The following is a 22,177-nucleotide window of genomic DNA, read 5'->3' as shown; positions in this document are numbered from 1 at the left end:
GCCCAACGGCTACTGCGACAGACTTTTATTGCATAGGACCTTTAGTCCCGGTTGGAGCTACCAACCGGGACTAAAGGTTAACTTTTACTCTCGGTTGATCCCTCCAACCGGGAGTAAAAGTCTACTCTCGACTGAAGGCTCCGTCCGGGACTAGAAAGAGACTTTTAGTCCCGGTTGGTGTCTTCAACCAGGACTAAAGGTCCCCTCCTACATACCCCTTCTTTCTCTCCGAGCTCGAGCCACTTCGACCTCAGTGTTCTTGCTTCATCGCCGGTGTCGGGTACCATAAAAAGGGGTCCCCTAAGCGAGAACCGAAAAAATCGCTTAGACCTTGAAAAAATCGAAGCTAAGAAGACAACCACCGGCAAACCCCCACCTTATCTAAGGCTCGGCTGGACCACCCGGCCCACCTCAGACAGTATCCCGACTCACCCGAAGCGGGCTCGTCCCAAAATGAAACAGTAAGGCATCGGACGAGGTACCGATTCTCCGCCTCGCTTGAGGCCCCCCACGTAAGGCCTCGGACGAGGTACCGATTCTCCGCCTCGCTCGAGGCCCCCCACGTAAGGCCTCGGACGAGGTACCGATTCTCCGCCTCGCTCAAGACCCCCGCACATAAGGCCTCGGACGAGGTACCGATTCTCCGACTCGCTCGAGGCCGGCTCGGCAGCTACCCTGTCACCGCCGCCTCGACCGGGACGTCACGTCCAACTAACGCGACCAACCACTCCTACGACGTCAGCCGAACGACGGCTCGACACAGCGGAGTGGCCGACGAGATGGGAGTCGCATCAATGCCATGCCGTCCGGGACAGGACGGGGCAGGGGTTACCGGCCGCTGTGCTCGACACAGTGCCCACGGCTGACACCCATACTGCACTGTGCCACCTAACCCCTGCTCCAAGGGTAGCGCGGCATGGAGGGTCATGTCTGGGTCCCTGTAGCCTCGAAATCAATGCACAAGACCAACTGCTCCCTCCGAGCCTCGGCTATCCGCTTCGGGGTCCCTATAGCCTCGGGACTCGCGCCCATTGAGCCCCCACGATGGTTCAGCCTCTGCACCGACTGGGCCTCGGCTTTCTGCGTTGTCAACATATAGCGACCGGAACGTCATCTGCAGTACGCACCATACCCTGCGCCAAGCCACAAGAGCTCCCACGTCGCACAAGATCAGGCGTGTCCAGTGCGTCGCTCCAGTGCATCAAGGACAAGACCGCTCCACCGACCATGCCGCCATAGTGACGAGCTACAGGGCTCAACATGCCACCTCTGCTCACAAAACGCCATGTAGCAAATCCATGTACCGCCCCCATATCTCCCTTCGACTATAAAAGGGAGTGATCAGGGCCACTTTTAGAGAGGAACGAAGAGAGACGGGCGAGCAACACACGGACACACACACAGACAAGCGACACACAACGCTCTATAACGCACACGCACAAGCAACCCACGCCACTCCACGCAGAGACCTAGGACTAGCTCCCTCTCTCGCCTAGCTTGTAAACCTCTACTACAAGCACCTCGGTGCAAGGAATACAAGATCGCTCTCTTAGACTGGACGTAGGGCACCTATTGCCTGAACTAGTATAAACCTTGTGTCTCTTTGCATCACCATTCGGGATTAGGGGCACGTAGTACACTTTCAGTAGTCGATTGAGGATCCATCAGACCCAAAACACCGACAGTTGGCGCGCTAGGTAGGGGATCTATTGCATGTCAGCCTCGTCATCCCAATAAGTTCTGAATGGCAGACCCCATGCGACCACTGCGTCATGGCACGGTGATCTGGTTCGGGAGCCTAGAGTTCATGTCTCTAGGACATGAGTACGACATGGTACTCCTCCCACCCAGAACCCCATCGACCGACGACGACATCGCGCACCAGCAACCTAGGTGCGGGCGGCGCCCAGGCCGCCGCTCTCGTCGCGCTCGCTAGGCGCGACGCGGGCGGGACCACCCCGATTCCACGTGAGCTCAGGACAACGCACCGCGCTTCACCGGTATCCCATGCCCGGCTGTTGGTACAGAGTCCCTGGTTGGGGACCTCTCTAGCCTGAGCCTAGGCAAGGGAAAGACACCGGTGGCGCACGGCGACGCCCCGTCATCGAGCTCTGCCCCGCCACCTCCTGAGGAGTCGCCTCCAGCAGAGCAGAGCCTGGCGACGGCACCATCCCCATATCCCTTTGGGTTGGGCAACACCGCCGCCACCTACCAATGTTTTGCCCTTGACCTCATCACCACAACCTCGATCCACACCCACGCTGACTCCTCGAAGGAGGATGAGGCGTGGGCCAGAGCAGACTTCTCTGGACTTCGTGACCCTAAAGCCATGCACCGCTTCATGGCCGCGAGCGACTACTGCTTTGGCTACTCCGACTCCGATGATGAAAGCACTTATGATCCCACTCATGAGTGCTTCAACATCGAGCTCGGGATGCCGAGAGCGGGCAATGAGGATGAAGGGGCAGGCAATCGATCTCCACCCCACGAGGGGGCAGGCAACGCCACACCTCCATGCATCGAGCCCCGGGCAGCGCGGAACGAGAACCTTGCTCCTGAGGAACTTCGACACCTGAACCTGGAGCAGCTCCGTGAGCTTTAGGCCAAGGTCAAATAAGACCGACTCCTTCTGCAACAGCTCCGAGACACTCTCGAGCATGAGCAGCAGGGTCACGGTGATGGCGGAGCAGCTCGGCGGAGGGCTCGCGACGTCAACCACCGCATCAACAACGACGAAGGGGGCGAGCAACCCCCTATCTTCAATCATGCTAGCCAGAACGTCATGGCAGCGGCAATGCTACTCCAAACGATGCCCGAGCCCTCTACCTCGGAGGGGCGACGGGTCCACGGGGAGCTCTGAGACCTCCTCGAGACCGCCGCGGTATAGCAAGCCGAAAGTTCCACCTCTCAATGGCACAGAGCGCCTCGGAACTACCCATGGCACCGCCTCGGCAGGATAGAGAGGCCTCGGTTCATCTCGAGCCCGCTCGGGCACCGACAGCCAACAGGGCCCCCTCGGTGCACGACCACCTCGGTGACCGACGCGAGGCGTAAGGCGACCACGATGTGGTCAGCAGGCGATGGCGCCACGACAACAATGGGCCCACCTGAGGCTACCAACCGCACCGAGGCGGTCGCTACAACAGTGGGGAGGACCATAGCCCTTCTCTTGGGCCACCTGGCCCTCGAGTCTTTAGCAAGGCCATCCACGGTGCTCACTTCCCAGCCTGGTTTCGGCAATAGGCCAACCTCACAAAGTACAGCGATGAGACCAACCCTGAGCTGTGGCTGGCCGATTATCGCCTGGCTTGTCAACTAAGCGGTGCGGACGATGACCTGCTCATCATCCGCAACCTCCCCTTGTTCCTATCGGACTCGGCGTGAGCCTAGCTCGAACACCTCCCTCCCTTGCAAATCCACAACTAGCACGACTTGGTAAATGTCTTCGTCGGGAATTTCCAAGGCACATACGTGCGCCCCGGGAACTCCTGGGACCTCAAGAGTTGTCGCCAGAGGCCGGACGAGTCTCTCCGAGACTTCATCCAACGCTTCTCCAAGCAATGCACCGAGTTGCCCCGCGTCGGCGACTCAGAAATTGTCCAGGCATTCCTTTTCGGCACCTCCTGTCGAGACCTGGTCCGAGAGTTTGGTCGGAACGTACCGACCACGGCGGCCGCGCTCCTCGACATCGCCACCAACTTCGCCTTGGGCGAAGAGGCTATCGGGGCCATCTTCCCCGGCAACGACGCCAAGGGGAAGTGGAGTGACGAGGCCCCCGGGCCTCAGCCCCCTACCTCCCTAAGAAAAAGAAAAAGGGTCACCAGGGGAAGCAGGAGGTTCTCGAGGCCGGTCTGGTCACGACCATAGATCGTAAGAATCCCCGAGGCCCCGCTAGAGACCCCGGGCTCTTCGACGATATGCTTAAGAAGCCCTGCCCTTACCACCTGGGCCCGGTGAAGCATACCCTCGAAGAGTGCACCATGCTCCGGCGTTACTATGCCAAGCTCGGGCTCCCTAACGATGATGCCAAGAAGAAGGGCACCGACGATAGGGACGACGACAAGGACGACGGGTTCCCCGAGGTGCACAACGCCTTCATAATCTTTGGCGGGCCTTCAGCGTGCCTCACGACGCGCCAGTGAAAGAAGGAGCGCCGAGAGGTCTTCTCGGTTAAGGTGGCCACTCCCCGGTACCTTGACTGGTCTCAGGAGGCGATCACCTTTGATCAGGATGACCACCCCGATTACGTCCCGAACCCTGGGCAGTACCCACTCGTCATTGACCCGATCATCGGCAACACCTGGCTCACCAAGGTGTTGATGGACGGAGGCAGTGGCCTCAACATCCTCTACGCCAACACCCTAGAGCTCCTAGAGCTTGACCAGTCATGGCTCCGGGGTGATGCCGCACCTTTCCACGGCATCATGCCAGGGAAACGCATGTGACCCCTTGGGCGCATCGACTTGCCCATCTGCTTTGGCACTCCCTCCAACTACCGCAAGGAGGTCCTCACCTTTGAGGTGGTTGGGTTCAAGGGGACCTATCACGCCATCCTGGGGCGGCCGTGCTATGCCAAGTTCATGGCGGTCCCCAACTACACCTACCTCAAGCTTAAGATGCCAGGCCCTAACGGTGTCATCACTATCGATTCCACGTACGAGCATGCATACAACTGCGACGTCGAATGCATCGAGTACGCCGAGGCTCTCATGGAGGCTGAGACCCTCATCGTCAACCTCGACCGGCTTGGTAGCGAGGCACCTGACTCCAAGCATTGCGCCTAGGACTTTCGAGCCCACTAGAGGCCGTCAAACCTCATCCCGGTCGACCCCACCTGCTCCAACGACCAGGCGCTGAGGATCAGGCGCCACCCTCAATAGCAAATAGGAAGCCGTGCTCGTTGACTTTCTCTGCACGAATGCCGATATATTCACGTGGAGTCCCTCGGACATGCCAAGCATCCCGAGGGAGGTCGCCGAGCATGCCTTGGACATCCGGGCCTGGCTCTAGACCAGGTGAAGCAGCGCCTGCGCCGATTCGATGAGGAAAAGCGTAGGGCCATCGGCGAGGAGGTGCAGAAGCTTTTGGTGGCCGGATTCATCAAGGAAGTGTCCCATCTAGAGTGGTTAGCTAATCCTATATTAGTTAAGAAGAAAAATGGGAAGTGGAGAATGTGTGTAGACTACACCAGTTTGAATAAAGCATGTCCAAAAGTCCCTTTCCCATTACCTCGAATCAACCAAATCATCGACTCCACTGCGGGATGTGAAACCCTTTCTTTCCTTGATGCGTATTCCGGTTACCATCAAATCAAGATGAAAGAATCCGACCAGCTCGTAACTTCTTTCATCACCCCATTCAGCATGTACTGCTATGTGACTATGCCATTTGGCCTCAGAAACATAGGGGCCACATACCAGCAGTGCATGACCCAGGTCTTCGGTGAGCACATCGGGCGAACTATCAAGACCTACATGGATGACATTGTGGTCAAGTCTAGGAAGGCTAGTGATCTCGTCAGTGATTTGGAAATAGCCTTCAAATGCCTCAGAGAGAAGGGCATCAAGCTCAATCCCGAGAAGTGTGTCTTCAAGGTCCCCCGAGGCATGCTCTTAGGATTCATAGTCTCGGAGCATGACATCGAGGCCAACCCAGAGAAGGTCTCAGCCATGACCAACATGGGACCAATCCGAGACCTCAAAGGAGTGCAGAGGGTTATGGGATGCCTTGCGGCCCTGAGCCGCTTTATCTCGTGCCTTGGCGAAATAGGCTTGCCCCTGTACCACCTCTTGAGAAAATCCGAACGCTTTTCTTGGACCCCTGAGGCTGAAGAAGCCCTTGCCAAGCTCAAGGTACTGCTCATCAATCCTCCCATCCTGGTGCTGCCGACTAAGGGCGAGGCCCTCTTACTCTATGTCGCCGCAATGACCCAAGTAGTCAGCGTGGCCATAGTGGCCGAGAGGCAGGAAGAGGGGCACACTCTACTCATCCAACAACCTGTTTACTTCATCAGCGATGTGCTCTCTGAGGCTAAGACATGCTACCCCATATCCAGAAGCTGATCTACGCCATAGTCTTGGCTCGACGCAAGCTGCGTCACTACTTCGAGTCCCACCTGATGACCGTGGTGTCGTCTTTCCCTCTGGGAGAGATAATCTAGAACTAGGAGGCCTCGGGTAGGATAGCCAAGTGGGCTATCAAACTCATGGGGGAAGCCCTATCTTTTGCGCCTCGAAAAGTAATTAAATCCTAGGTCTTGGCCAATTTTGTGGCTGAGTGGACCGACACCCAACTGCCACCTACTCAAGTCCAGGCGGAATGCTGGACCATGTACTTTGATGGGTCCCTGATGAAGACCAGGGTAGGCGCGGGTCTGCTCTTCATCTCACCCCTCGGAGTGCACATGCGCTACATGATTTGGCTTCACTTCGCCGCCTCCAACAACGTAGCCGAGTACGAAGATCGCCATCAAACTTGGAGTACGGCGTCTCGACGTACGGGGCGATTCACGGCTTGTTGTCAATCAAGTGATGAAGGAATCGAACTGCCATGCCCCCAAAATGGAGGCATACTGCAAGTTGGTACATCACCTAGAAGACAAGTTCGATGGTCTCGAACTCAACCACATCGCGCGAAAATTCAACGAGGCCACGGATGAACTGGCAAAGATGATGTCGGCATGGGCCCCGGTCCCCCCGAACATCTTTGCTAGAGACCTCCACAAGCCTTCCATCGACTACGCCTCGGTGGCGGAAGAGGGCCCACCGGTCGAGCCCATCGCAGGGCCCGAGGCCCCCTCTATCACCGAGGCCCCCGCGGCCGAGCTCGAGGCCATGGAAGTCAATGCGGAGCCTCCCAAGGCCAACTAGGGCACGGACTGGCAAGTCTCATTCCTTGATTGCCTCATTCGAGGAGAGCTTCCTGTAGATAGGACCGAAGCACGATGGCTTGCACGACGAGCCAAAACTTACGTCCTCAGCAACGGTGAGTTATACAGGCGAAGCCCATCTGGCGTCCTCCAACGATGCATCACCACCGAGGCAGGCCAAGCCCTACTTTGGGACTTGCACGCAGGGGCTTGTGGGCACCATGCAGCGCCTTAGACGCTCGTCGGAAATGCCTTCTGCCAAGGGTTCTACTGGCCAACGACGGTTGTCGACGCCCCCAAGCTAGTACGCTCCTACGAGGGATGCTAGTACTATACGCGGTAGACGCACCTCCTGGCCCAAGCCCTCCAAACCATCCCCATTACATGGCCCTTCGTCGTGTGGGGGCTGGACATGGTTGGGCTTCTACAGAAGGCCCCCGAAGGCTATACCCATTTGCTGGTAGCAATCGACAAGTTCTCTAAGTGGATCGAGGCTCGTCCAATCACTCGAATCAAATCTAAGCAAGCGGTGCTGTTCTTCACTGATATCATCCACAGGTTCGGGGTTCTAAACACCATCATCATTGACAACGGGACATAATTCACCGGCCACAAGTTCTTGATGTTCTGCGATGACGACCACATCCATGTGGCCTGGTCGGCCATAGGACACCCTAGGACAAATGGCCAAGTAGAGCATGCCAACGGCATGATCCTACAGGGTCTCAAGCCAAGAATATACAACTAGTTGAAGAAATTTGGCAAAAAATGGCTTGCCGAACTCCCATCGATCATCTGGAGCCTAAGGAACACTCCAAGCTGAGCCACAGGGTTCACACCATTCTTCCTAGTCTATGGAGCTGGGGCCATCCTCCCCACTGACTTGGAGTATGGTTCCCCGAGGCTATAGGCCTACAACGAGCAAAGCAACCGCACTGCCCGTGAGGACACCCTCGACCAATGGGAGGAAGCCTGAGACATTGTGCTGCTACACTCGGCCAAGTACCAGCAAGCCCTATGGCGCTATCAAGCCCGGCGCATTCAAAGCCAAGACCTGAAGGTGGGTGACCTGGTGCTGAGACTGAGGCAGGGCAATAAGGGCCGCCACAAGCTGACCCCACCATGGGAAGGGCCGTACATCGTCGCCCAAGTGCTAAAGCCCGGGACCTACAAGCTAGCCAACGAGAAGGGCGAAGTCCTCACCAACGCTTGGAACATAGAACAGCTACGTCGCTTCTACCCTTAAATTTCCAAGCATTGTAAACATTGTTTCTCGAAATACAATAAAGAAATGATCTTTAGTTATTCTAATTTTTCGAGAAACCCCTTGACCCCATCGATGGGGGATCGACGTTACAATAATGCTATAAGGGAGACTCAGCTCTACCTCTGTAGAGGTGCCCACCATGGGGCTCAAACAACACTAAGCTCTGCCTCTGTAGAACCAAGCCTCCCTCAGGGGCTAGAAGGGGGGATCCCCCCCTAAGTCCCAGACACCGTTTTTTAGTCATTCTTTTGAAAAAATTTCTATGCCAAACTCTCTCGCATACTCTGGCAAATCAATTGTAAAAAACCTAAGGACCGAAAGTCTGTCTTAGGGCCAAAAGGCCAGCCGAGCCACGAGACGGCCTACGCCTCTAGGCTATGGCAACTCCCTACCACCTTTTGCCCGAGGGACAGCTTAGGCTCCGAGGAAGTTTTTTGCAAGAGATATGTTAAAAGACGAGATAGACGGCAGAGGCTTAGAAATACAATAAAAAATGATTAAAAAGCGTATACGCATAAGTACTTTAAAAAAGGCCTCGACGGCCACAAGCGTTATGATATGGTAATATAAGTCCTAATCTGTTTACATGACCCCTTTGGCCTAGGTCAAAGCTCAGGGTCACCAGCATCTGCGGTCGGCGTGGGAGGAACCACCTCCTCTTCGAACAGACTGGCCAGTGCCGTGCCAGGGGCCTCAGCCGCCTCCACCAGCTTCATGACCTCCTTGGCCTTCTCGTCATCCTCAGCCACAACATAACCATCGCTGATGGCCTTGAGGTTGATGCCGGTGTAGTGCAAGGAGACGATAGCCAAGGTGCGCTTGATGCCCATATGCAGCGCCCTCAAAGCCACTCACGGACTCGGCCGCTCAACGTGATCAAGCGGCTACCGAGGGAGCTACCTGACTCGACCCCTCCAACCTCCATGGCCTCGCAGGCAGTACGGGCGGCGCTCTGCAGCATGTTGTGCTCCCAGATCTCGGCCTCGAGCACTGCCTACGCTGCGACGGAGGCCTCAGCTACCCGGGTGACTTCCTTCTCCAACCCTGCGTCAAGACAGGCGGGATGGGGTTAAGCACAAAAGAAAACAAACCAAATAGGGGCACACGCCTATGAAACTCACCTTCGGCTTTCTCCCTCTAGTTCTGGACCTCAACCCGAGAGGCCTCGGCCGCCCTAGAAGCCTCCCTCTCTAGTTCTGCGTCACATCGAGGAGTTAGGGGTCGAACGCAAGAAGAACAAATAAAACAAGAGGCGCGGCTCAACAGGTATCACCCTCGGCCTTTTCTTTCCAGGATAAGGCCTCGACCCGGGAGGCCTCGACCACCTTGAGGGCCTCCGCCAGGGCACCTTTCATCAACAGGTGCGCACACTGCTCCACCCCCAGATGCCCAGCGATGGCCTTGGCAGAGGTCATCGCTTCTTCAGCCTGGGACCTGAAGGTGTCCCGCTCACCGGCCACCTGGGTCAGCTCCTCCTCTAGCTCCTTGATCCATGCCACCAAAGGGATGGCCTGCTCCTAGGCCGTGGTTGCCTCAGCCTTCATATTAGCATAGCGAAGGCAGAGGTCCACCACCTCCGCGCTCCATGCCGACAGAAGCTCATTAGCATTAGCGAGCAGGTCCTTCTCATGCCAGAGGAACATCGACTTCCTGAGGGACCGGGCCTCGAGCTCCTAGGTAGGCAGAATAGGGGTCAAGCACTGTGAGAAAACTTGGAAAAAGATGACACAGCACCAGGAAAGAAAGCGTGCACCTAGGCAACGCTGGGCAGATCATCAGCCATGATGGACAGCGTTGTCCACAGCGACCGCTCCACTAGCTAGCGGAATTGCTCGAAGGAGCCCTAGCGCCCCCCTCGATTGCGTCCTCAAGGGCAAATAGAGGCTCCCCCTCAGGGTCATCCTGGCTCCGCCACAAGACACGCAGGTGATCCCACCCGCGGGGCTTGGGTTGTACCCGGATGAGGGCCAAGCTTCCCTCGCCAGAAGTCGGAGCTGGCTCCTCCATGGTGTCGGCCGCCTCAGCACCCACCACCTCCTTCCCCTGGGAAGTATCGTCGGAGGAGATCGAATGGACCTCCACCTCCCAGGCGCTCTCCTGCGATGGCGTCAGGTCTTAGACCGGGGCGGTATCAAACCTTGCCCCGCCTTTGTATCCACATCCTGGGCCACCGGCTCCGCTGCGCCCACACCGACCTCCGCCACCTCGGCCTCGGTGGTCTCGGGAGCCCCAGCCTCCGCCACCTTGGCCTCGATGGTCCTGGGAGTCCTGGCATCTGCCACCTCGGCCTTGGAGGTCCTAAGAGCCTCGGCCTCACCCTCGGTGGCCTCAGCGATTAAGGGCGCCTCGGCTTCACCTGGCTCGAGGGCCTTGGCCTCACGGGTCATAGGTGCCTCCTCCCCCGCTTGCTTCATGGCCAGCTTGGTAGCCTCTCCTTGGGTGATTGGCTCCTTCGGGTTGGCCCTAGCCGACGCCGCGCCACACTGTATGGTGGCCTGTGCCTCCACCACCCAATGGGCGGTGGAGCTGGTGCTCACCTTGAGCGCCTTATGTGGCACCAGGGCGGGCGCCTCCGCCTGACACTTTTGGTGAAGGCAAAAACACTCACAAGGTTAGCACACGGCCAAAAAGAACGAGGAAGATGCTGCAAACTCCCTGACAAAAACACTTACCTCGAACGGGGGACACAATAGCTTCCGTACTGGTCCCGTCCTCTACAACGGTGGTGGTGGCGGCGGAGGCACGGCCCCCGTGTCGCCGATGCGGCCGGCCCTCGTGGACTCCAGATGCCCCCTCGACCCTCTGTGGAGGCTATTGGGTCACCTTCGCTGCCAAGCTTCACCTCCACTGTCGCAGCCCACAGGGCTGACAATGCGCTTCCCTAACGCCCGTGCCTCGGGGTGTCGGCCTCGGCCACGGGGTGGGTGATCGCCGCCCTGATGCGTCCTCTCCTCCTCCTCCTAGAAACGCCGAGCTACTCACCGTCCCCGGTGCGGGCGCCGTCCCCTAATGTCAGGGAGATGGTCCAGGGTACCCACCCCGCCTCGCTCTCATTGTCATCACTCAAGGAATCCGACAACGACGGTGACAGAGACGGCTCCATCGGGAGACCATCGTGCCTCTGCTACCGGCGATGTTTCTACAGCTTGTCGCGCTCAAGGTTCTTCCTTTTGCACCTTGCCTCCTCGGCGTCCTTCCGCTCCTTGTATGCCTCAGCATGCGCCCTGTTCACCGCTTGCCACTCTGCGTCCTCGGGAATGGGCGCGGGGAGGCTCGCACATCCCTCATCCCCTATAGGAACGGCGAACGCAAATAAGGGAATAGGAAAATGTAAGAAGCAAGGAGGACTCGGGAGCCACAGTGGCACGTGACTTACCAGAGAGATGTACCCCCACGATGGGCGCATTGGGAATGGGGCCAGATCACTGCTCCTTTGTCGCCCCTCCACCATCTCCCTCACCCGACGCAGAACCTCCTCATCGGAAATGGTGACGGCGGACAACCGGATGTTGTCGATTGGCTCAGTCGGTGTCATCTTGAACAGGCGTTACCACCAAGCCATCAGTGGCAGCACCCTCTGGCAGTGGAATGCCGCCACAACCATGGCTGCCTTAAGGCCACAGCTATGTAGCCTCTCCAGTGCCTTCAGGAGCGGCTGCAACTTAGGCTGATCAACCACCAGGATGCCGTACCTCCACCTCTCCGGCTGGCTCTCCACAACCCGCCCGGTATAGGGGGGAAGCCCGCCGTCATCATTGTAGAGGTAGAACCAGCTGTTGTACCAGCAGTAGTTGGACGGCGTGAGCTGGGCCAGGATGTAGGAGGGCTGCCTGTCTTGGCGCACTTGGAGAGTGCAGCCACCGACCCTCAATGCCTTCTGCGTGCCCGGTGTGCCTGGCGGCTTGGTGTTGAGCCCTGCCTGGAAGAAGTGGAGCCACACCTCCTAGTGGGGGGCGATGCCCAGGTACCCCTCGTAGACGGCGACAAAGATGGCCGCCTGTGCGATGGAGTTAGGGTTGAAGTTGTGGAGCTCCACACTATAGTAATGCGGGAGCGCCCGCATGAACCGGTTTGCTGGCAAGCCAAGACCACGCTCATGGAAGGCCACGAAGCTCACGATGTATCCATCGTGTGGCCTCAGCTCTAGCTTGCCCCCCTAGAGCAATCCACTTCGGTCTGTTGGGGTCAGTGACCGAGCGGAGGAGACAATCATCAACGAGCGACTACAGCGTCGCCGTGGACACATCGGACAGACCAAAAGGATCCGCCTAGATGACAACAACACCACCGGCCATGGGTGCGGTGGAGAGTGTGGCTACGGTGGTAAGGATCGCTCTCCCTTCTTCTCCCCAGCGCTCTCTCCCTCTCCTTTCCTTCCCCTTCTCCCTTCTCCCCGGCGCTCTCTTCCTCTGTTCTTAGCAAACCGCTCGAGGGCAGAAAGGGCGAATGTAGGCAAGGTAAGGAGGGGCGGGGCTCGGCTCGTCACGTATTTATGAGAGAGGGAAGAGGGCGAAATGAATGGGCGATGAAATCGGGGAAGTTTCCCCCAGATCTAGCGCAGTTAATCCAGATCTAACTAAACCGCCCACGCGTCCACATTTTCCTTATTAATCGCGCGCACGGTAACGTCCCATCTGTAGATGTCACGTCACATTCGACCGCAACAACGGCAGGCGCCATTCCATCTCCCTGAGGAACCACCTCAAAAGGCACAACCGCCATCGCCAGCCGATGGGAAGGGAATATCCCCCACCCGATTCCTTTTAGACTAAGGAACTGGGCACCAAGCCCATTACGGTCCAGGGGTTCGAAGGCTGGGCCCCCAAGGGTCTTGGCAGCCACCTTAGGACAAACAGAGTCAGGGAAGACTATGGGTGAGCCCGTACATGGCCGAGGCCTAAGCAAACAATTACTTAGGATGCCCTAAGTCGTGTCCGAGACCGGCGGGGAGGTCTCGGAATGGGATCCCATCGTAGGGAGGCACTGAGCCCCCGAGGCTAATCGAACGGCCCTAGGACCCACTAGAGAAGCCCTCTGGTACTTTTGGAGTGTGTCTCTGGACCGCTAGCTGACCCCTATCGAATGGGGCATGGGCCTCCACTTGGACTTACCCGATAATAGTTCACCGGAGGCGTCACTGCTCGTGCCCACCGAGGGTAGCCTAGCATACTCCACCCCTCCTTCCGAATGAAAAGGATGCGTGAGGGCCACACAAAAAAGACAGGGAAACTCCTGATCGCCCTCTTGCTCCACGCAGAGGCTCGAGGGTTCTTCCTGCATACACGTCGATGCCCAGCAACCCGAACTCGCACTCGGGGGCTCGACAAAACGCGATAAAGAGGCACCGAGCCTGTTACGGTCTAAGGGTTCGAAGGCTGGGCCCCCGAGGGTCTCGACAGCTGCCCTAGGACAAACAGAGTCAGGGATGACTATGGGCGAGCCTGTACATGGCCGAGGCCCAAGCAAGCAATTGCTAGGGATGCCCAAAGTCGTGTCCAAGACCGACAGGGAGGTCTCTGAATGGGATCCCACCGTAGGGAGGCACCGAGCCCTCGGGGCCAATCGAACGGCCCTAGGACCTACTAGAGAAGCCCTTTGGTACTTTTGGAGTGCGTCTCTGGACCACTTGCCGACCCCTATCGAATGGGGCACGGGCCTCCACTTGGACTTACCCGATAATAGCTCACCGGAGGTGTCACTGCTCGCGCCCACCGAGGGTAGCCTGGCATACTCCACCCCTCCTTCCGAACAAAAAGGATGCGCGAGGGCCACACAAAAAAGATAGGGAAACTCCTTATCGCTCTCTTGCTCCACGCAGAGGCTCGGGGGCTCTTCCTGCAACCAAGCCGAGGCCTAGCGACCCAAACTCGCACTCGTGGGCTCGGCAAATGCGATAAAACCCCTCGCTCAACATGAGAAAAGCCCCTAGAGGAATAAATCGACTCCTCTAGGGCCTTGGGGGCTACACCCAGTGGGTGCGCTCGCGCACACCCACCGAGGCCTCGAGTATGAAACACCATCCCGCCAGGAGCTGCCGCGAGCCAAGTCTCATCAAAACCTTAGGGAGAGCGCTCACACTCTCCTCGAGGCTCGGGAGCTACTGTCGGGTACCATAAAAAGGGGTCCCCTAAGCGAGAATCGAAAAAAATCGCTTAGACCTTAAAAAATCGAAGCCAAGAAGACAACCAACGGCAAACCCCCACCTTATCTGAGGCTCGGCTAGACCACCCGGCCCACCTCGGATAGTATCCTAACTCACCCGAAGTGGGCTCGCCCCAAAATGAAACCGTAAGGCCTTGGACGAGGTACCAATTCTCCGCCTCACTCGAGGCCCCCCACGTAAGGCCTCGAACGAGGTACCGATTCTTTGCCTCACTCGAGGCCCCCCACGTAATGCTTCGGATGAGGTACCGATTCTCCGCCTCGCTCGAGACCCCACACATAAGGCCTTAGATGATGTACCGATTCTCCGCCTCGCTCGAGACCCCCGCACGTAAGGCCTCAGACGAGGTACCGATTCTACGACTCGCTCGAGGCCGGCTCGGCAGCTACCCTGTCACCGCGGCCTTGACCGGGATGGCACATCCAACTAACACGGCCAACCACTCCCACGACATCAGCCAAACGGTGGCTCAACACAGCGGAGTGACCAACGAGATGGGAGTCGCATCAACGCCATGCCGTCTAGGACAGGATGGGGCGGGGGTTACCGGCCACTGTGCTCGGCACTGTGCCCACGACTGACACCTATGCGGCACTATGCTGCCTAACCCCACCTGCCCTGAGGATAGTGCGGCATGGAGAGTCATGTCTGGGTCACTGTAGCCTTGGAATCAGCATAAAAGACCAGCTGCTCCCTCTGAGCCTCGGCTACCCACCTCTGCACCCCTGTAGCCTCAGGACTCACACCCGCTGAGCCCCCCCCATAATGGTTCAGCCTCTGCACCGATGGGGTCTCGACTCTCTACGCTGTCTACATGTGGCGACTGGCACGTCGTTCACAGTCTACGCCATGCCCTACGTCATGCCATCACAGGAGCTCCCACGTCGCATAGGATCAGGCATGACCAGCGCATCATTCCAATACATCGAGGACAAGACCACTCCGTCGATCATGCTACCATAGTGACGAGCTATAGGGCTCGGCATGCCGCCTCTGCTCACAAAACACCATGTAGCAAATCTATGTACCGACCCCGTGCCTCCCTTCGACTATAAAAGGGAGTGATCGGGGCCACTTTTAGAGAGGAACAAAGAGAGACGGGCAAGCAACACACGGACACACACATAGACAAGTGACACACAATGCTCTATAACGCACATGCACAAGCAACCCATGTCACTCCATGCAAAGACCTGGGACTAGCTCCCTCTCTCGCCTAGCTTGTAAACCCCTACTACAAGTACCTCGGTGCAAGGAATACAAGATCACTCTCTTAGACTGGATGTAGGGCACCTATTGCCTAAACCAGTATGAACCTTGTGTCTCTTTGCATCACCATCCGGGATTAGGGGCACACAGTACACTTTCACTAGTCGGCTGAGGATCCACCAGACCTAAAACACCGACAGCCGGCCTCTCTTCTTCCTCATCGCCGGTAATCACAAGATTTCATCGATTCCTCCATCGATTCTTCGGTTCTAAAGGTTACCAACTTTATACTTTTATGTTTCATCAGTAACATATCTCATTTTATGGACTAGATATATGTGGTTTTTTATGATGGATTTTTTTTATTTGTAAGCCATTTAAGCTCAAAATCATTTTAAAGTTTGCATATTTGGATGAAGGAAGGTTAAAGTAGTTATTCAAAACTAGTATTGAGCTTTCATTTCTAGCATGCATAGCACACTTCATGCTTTAGAGATATAGAGAATTTTGAGTTTTTTTTAATTTTATTTGTTTATAAAATGAGAAATTTATATTATATTAAAAATGAGTATAGAGAGTAGATGGCAACTGCTTCTGGGTCCTCAATCTCTCATCGGGTTACAAAGCAACTGAGGCCAGACCTCCCTCTCATTGCATGCGGCAAGTGTGAGGAGAAGATTGTGATGGAGTACCGGGTGAGGAAGGAGTGTCCCAACAAGGGCCGTATCTTCTACAAGTGTTCGGATCGCAATGTGAGTTATTTTGTCACATTTGATTATTATGGTTAATTTACACTTATTTTCATGATGATTGTGATTAAAGTTCTAATTTTTTGTTTTAATTTCAGTGGGATGGCACTGGATGTTCATGCTGGTACTGGGAGGAAGAGTATGTTGAACATGTGCAAAACTCTCTTGCACAGACGGCTACGGTGGCTGATGAGGCAGTGATCTTGCGGAAGAAGCCCATATATGTTGAACAAACATATGATCTGTCTGTTTTAGTTGGGATTGGTCGTGAAATCCTTATGCTGCTGAAGTGCATTTTAGCTTTAGTTTTTTTAGTGATAGTTGGGATTGTCTACATTATAGCGAGACTTTCATAAATTAATACCTTGTGTGATGGCATGTATGTCGTATAATTAACTAATTATGTTCTAGGTTTTAATATGGTATGTATGTCATGTAATGCAGATGAGACGGCATTGGATGTACAATGCTGATCGCCGCTCCCAAGAGTTCATTGAGGGCGCGCATTCTTTCTTACGTGTGGCCGAGGCAAACAAACGTGATGGTTTCATATGCTGCCCATGTGCCATATGTAAGAATTTGAAGGAATATGCTAGCTCAAGGAGTCTTCATTCACACTTGTTGAAGTCAGGTTTTATGCCAAACTATATTTATTGGACGAAGCACGGAGAAACCAGGGTTGTAATGGAAGAAGGTGAAGAAGAACAATGGGACAATGATGACATTATTGCTGAATATGGGGCCTTCAATGATACTACAATGGGGGAAGCTAAAGAAGAGGTAGTGGCAGAAGATGAGCCCGCTGATGATCTTGGTCAGGCCATTCGTGATGCACAAAGAGAATGCGAAAGTGAAAAGGAGAAGATCAAGTTCGAGTGCATGCTAGAGGATCACAAGAAATTGCTATACCCAACTTGTGATGCGGGGCAGAAAAAGTTGGGTACCACACTAGAATTGCTACAATGGAAGGCAAAGAATGGTGTATCTGATAAAGGATTTGGGGAGTTACTGAAAATCCAAAAGAAGATGCTTCCAAAGGATAACGAATTGCCCGCCACTACGTACGAAGTAAAATAGATAGTCTACCCTTTGGGATTAGAAATCCAGAAGATACATGCATATCCTAATGACTGCATCCTCTACTATGGTGAGGAGTATGAGAAGTTAGATGCATGCCCAGTATGTCATGCATCGCGGTATAAGATTAGGCGAGATGACCCTAGTGATGTTGAGGGTGAACGTCCCACGAAGAAAATCCCTGCCAAGGTTATATGGTATGCTCCTATAATACCACGCTTGAAACATCTGTTTAGAAACAAAGACCATGTAAAGTTGTTGCAATGGCACAAAGAAGACCGTAAGGTAGACAATATGTTGAGACACCCTGCTGATGGATCCTAGTGGAGAGCAATCGATAGAGAATTCCCGGAGTTTGCAAATGACGCAAGAAACTTAAAGTTTGCTTTAAGTATGGATGGTATGAATCCTTTCGAGGAGCAGAGCAGTAGTCATAGCACTTGGCCTATTACTCTATGTATCTATAACCTTCCTCCCTGGTTATGCATGAAGTGTAAGTTTATTATGATGCCAGTGCTCATCCAAGGCCAAAGGCAACCTGGCAACGACATCGATGTGTACCTGAGGCCACTAGTTGAAGAACTTCTACTTTTGTGGAATAGACCAGGTGTACATGTGTGGGATGAGCACAAATAGGAGCACTTTGACCTACGAGCATTGTTGTTCGTAACAATCAATGATTAGCATGTTCTAAGTAATCTTTTAGGACAATCAAACAAGGGATATAATGCGTGCACGCACTGTTTCGATGACATTAAAGGTATATTCTTGAAAAAATGTTGAAAGGTCATGTACCTTGGCCATCGTCGATTTCTTCCTGCGAATCACCCCCTAAGAAAGAAAGGCAAGCATTTTAAAGGTAAGGCAGACCACTAGACCAAGTCGGGCAACCAGACTAGTGAGGATGTACTCAATATGGTCAAGAATGTGAAAGAAGTATTTGGAAATGCACATGGCAGCAAACCTATTCTGAACGACACCGACAGTCATGCACCCAAGTGGAAGAAGAAGTCCATATTTTGGGAGCTACCCTATTGGCAAGTCCTAGAGGTTTGTAGCGCGATTGACGTGATACACCTGACGAAGAATCTTTGTGTGAACCTACTAGGCTTCATGTGTGTGTATGGGAAGCCTAAGGACACACTTGAAGCACGATAGGACCTGCGGTGTTTGAAAGAACAAGACAACCTACATCTAGAGAAGACAGATGATGGACGCCATTACTTAAGTCTTGCCAGCTACACTCTTAGCAAAGAAGAGAAGGAAAGCATGTTTGAATGCCTAGCAAGCATCAAGGTACCATCTGGATTCTCCTCGAATATAAAGGGTATAATAAATATGCCAGAGAAAAAATTCCTAAACTTAAAGTCCCATGACTGCCACGTGCTCATGACACAATTGCTTCCCATTGCATTAAGAGGAATTCTACCTCCAAATGTACGTCTAGCCACCGTAAAGCTATGTGCATTCCTAAATGCAATTTCTCAGAAGGCAATCGATCCAATGGATCTAGCTAAACTACAAAATGATGTGGTTCAATGTCTTGTCAGCTTTGAGTTGGTGTTCCCTCCTTCCTTCTTTAATATCATGACACACCTCCTAGTTCACCTGGTCAAGGAGATTAGCATTCTCAGTCCTGTGTTCCTACACAATATGTTCCCCTTTGAGAAGTTCATGGGAGTCCTAAAGAAATATGTTCACAACCGTGCTCAACTAGAAGGAAGCATCGCCAAGGGCTTTGGAACAGAGGAGGTCATTGAGTTTTGTGTTGACTTTATTCCCGACCTTGACCCGATTGGTGTTCCTAAATCACGACACGAGGGGAGACTAAGTGGAAAGGGGACACTAGGGAAGAAACCATATATTGGTATGTAGGACAATTATTTTAATAAAGCACACTACACAGTTCTACAAAACTCCCTCTTTGGTGGATCAGTATATCGAGACACATAAATAGTTGCTCCGATCCGAGTTTCAGAGGAAGTCTGAAGCTTGGATTACGCGTCAGCACATGGAAACTTTAGCAACTGGTTGCGAAAAGAATGTTCAGGGTGATGAGAGTATTGATGAGCAACTTTATTTGTTGGCTAGGCAGCCATCAGTGGCATATCCTCACATACAAAGGGTACGAGATAAATGGGAATACATTTTACACACTAGCCCAAGATAAAAGGAGCACTAACCAAACTAGTGGTAGTCCGCATAGATGCCACCAACCCTAATGGAAATAAGCAAACATATTATGGCCGCATAGAGGAGATATGAGAACTAAACTATGCACCTACTTTTAAGGTACCTTTGTTCAAGTGCCAATGGGTAAAGGCGACTAGAGGACAGGGGTAGCATTCGACAACCAGTATGGAATAACAACCGTGGACCTCAACAATATTAGGGTAACAAAGACGAACCGTTCGTCCTTGCCAAGGATGTGAATCAGGTGTTCTATGTCAAGGACATGTCTACAAAACCGAAGAGAGGGAAAAACAACAACGACCCAATCAATGAGCCAAAGCGCCACATAGTTCTTTTAGGGAGAAGAAACATCGTCGGAATTAAAGACAAGTCAGACATATCAGAAGATTATGAAAAGGATGACCGAATTCCACCCTTCACAGTGAACAAAGACCCAAGCATCTAGCTAAATGATGAGGACACTCCATGGTTACGACACGATCATAACCAAGGGATATATGTTAAGAAGAAGTTCACTATTGTGCCTGCTTGATATATATAGTGATGTATTAGACCTATTATGTAATAATTGTGACTTTAGATTTTTTTGTCGTGTTTTCATATTTTCTACGGTTTAAATGAATTTTTTGCTAGACAGGTGGATTTCCCGTAGAGAATGTGTGATGAAAAACCAAATGATGAACGTTAATAAGATGTGAAAACTAATTTCCTGTCGAAAAACAATAGTTTTAATGATTTTAATAAGTAGTATATTTTTGCATGATGTAAATTGTAATTATTATTTACACTATGTCAAATATTTATACAGTAAAACAAAAGAGTTTAGTTTACAATTTTTTTTACGTATAATAATGCAAAACCAAGTCCAAGAATTTTTTTATATATTTTTTTGGATAATATTTTATTTATTAGGCAATTAATAGCTCTCTGCATATTTATATAAAAGAAATATATAAAAAAGGAAAAAACTTATGGTAATTGGAGAAAGCCAACTGCAGCTCTCCCTTTACTCCCGGTGGATCAACCACCCGGGACTAAAGGTGGAGCTTTAGTGCCGAGTGTATCCACTAGCCGGGACAGATCCCCCTTTACTCCCAGGTGGATCAACCACTCGAGACTAAAGGTAGAGCTGTAGTTTTTGTGGCTCGCCTAAATGCCCTTTACTCCCAGGTCGTGGGTACACCCGGGACTAAAGCTTAGACCTTTAGTCCTGGTTCTAATAATAGCCCGGGACTAAAGAGTCTTTAGTCCCGATTGGTAGCTCCAACCGAGACTAAAGGTATTCCTTTATAAACCATGCCCTAGTTCTCTTCCTCTATGTTTCCGCCACGTTGTCGCCTCATCTTCTCCACCAGATCGATCCAGCAGTGCCGCCGCTCCCAGACGACCACCCTAGCCTCACCTCATCAGCGCGCCTCTTCTCCAGTCGGCCAGTGCACTTCTTCTCTAGCCGGCCAATGCGCCTCGCTCATCCTCGCTGAAGCGCACGCCGTCCTCATCCTCGGCCCCCACCTCGCTCGTGCTCACTGGAGCGTGCCGAGCCTTCCCTGCGCTGCCTCACCGGAGCTCGCCCGAGCCTTCCCCACACATGCTGCCTCATTGAAGGATGGCCGAGCCTTCTCCGCGCTGTCTCACCGGAGCTCGCCCGTGCCTTCCCCGCGCGCGCTGCCTCACCGGAGCGTGGCCGAGCCTTATATGTGCTTCCTTCATTCGGACATGCTGCATACCGAACCAAGGAAAGATTTTATGTTGTAATTAGTTTATCTTGTATGTGCCTATCAATAGCATTGTATGTTTGAGTTTCTGTAACACTTGAAAACGCGACGTGCGGGACGGCGGAGAACTCGTGCTGCCGACTCCACGCGGTTGTGGTGCCCAGCGGTGCGGCTCATTTCCATCAGGAGCGCCAGGCAGGCGTCAGTCGTCGTTCAGCTCTATTGGTCATGGTTTTGCGGTTGCGTTGCTGTCTTGTGCACTTCATTCGTAGAATCGGAGCCCGAACAGCCAGCTTGACAGTTTTTGTTGCATTGCTGCGGTCCGGGGTGCAATGCAACGCAATGACAATTGATAATGCGTTGCTAGGTCAAATATGGTCGTTTCTATGGACTCCGCGACTAAACATTTTATTTTAACTTTTTATGAAATGAAAAACTTAGAAAATAGTTAGAAAATTGTAGAAAATCCATACTAGTTGAACTTGCGGACCATGTTTAGCTCGACGAGCATGTTCTCTGCCGAGCGGTAACGGACGTCAAGTAGGAGCTTTGATTCTACGAGGGAGAGCGGCAACGGTCGTGGAAGACCGTGTTTCCTTCCTCGTAGAATCGGAGCTCTTCCTTGGCCAAGTACAGTGCCATCCGGTGGAGAAATGCTCGTCGAGATGATCACGTAAGCAAGGTCAACTAGTATGGATGGTTATTTATTGAAACATGTTTTTGAGCTATAATTTGATGGATATTTGATAACTTTAGACCTACAAATATCACAAATGTTACTATCCTCGGCAACCTAAACGCCCGCGAGCTCGCCGATATCGAGTAGGTCATTTAGAATTATTTTTTCAATGAAATGAAATACTTAGAAATCATGTCTTTTATTTTTTAGAATTAATTTTTCCATGAAATGAAAAACTTAGAAAATAGTTAGAAAAT

This window comes from Miscanthus floridulus, chromosome 8 (genome assembly GCF_019320115.1).
Source record: "Miscanthus floridulus cultivar M001 chromosome 8, ASM1932011v1, whole genome shotgun sequence".
NCBI classification, from domain to species: domain Eukaryota; kingdom Viridiplantae; phylum Streptophyta; class Magnoliopsida; order Poales; family Poaceae; genus Miscanthus; species Miscanthus floridulus.
This window is presented reverse-complemented; position numbering follows the sequence as displayed.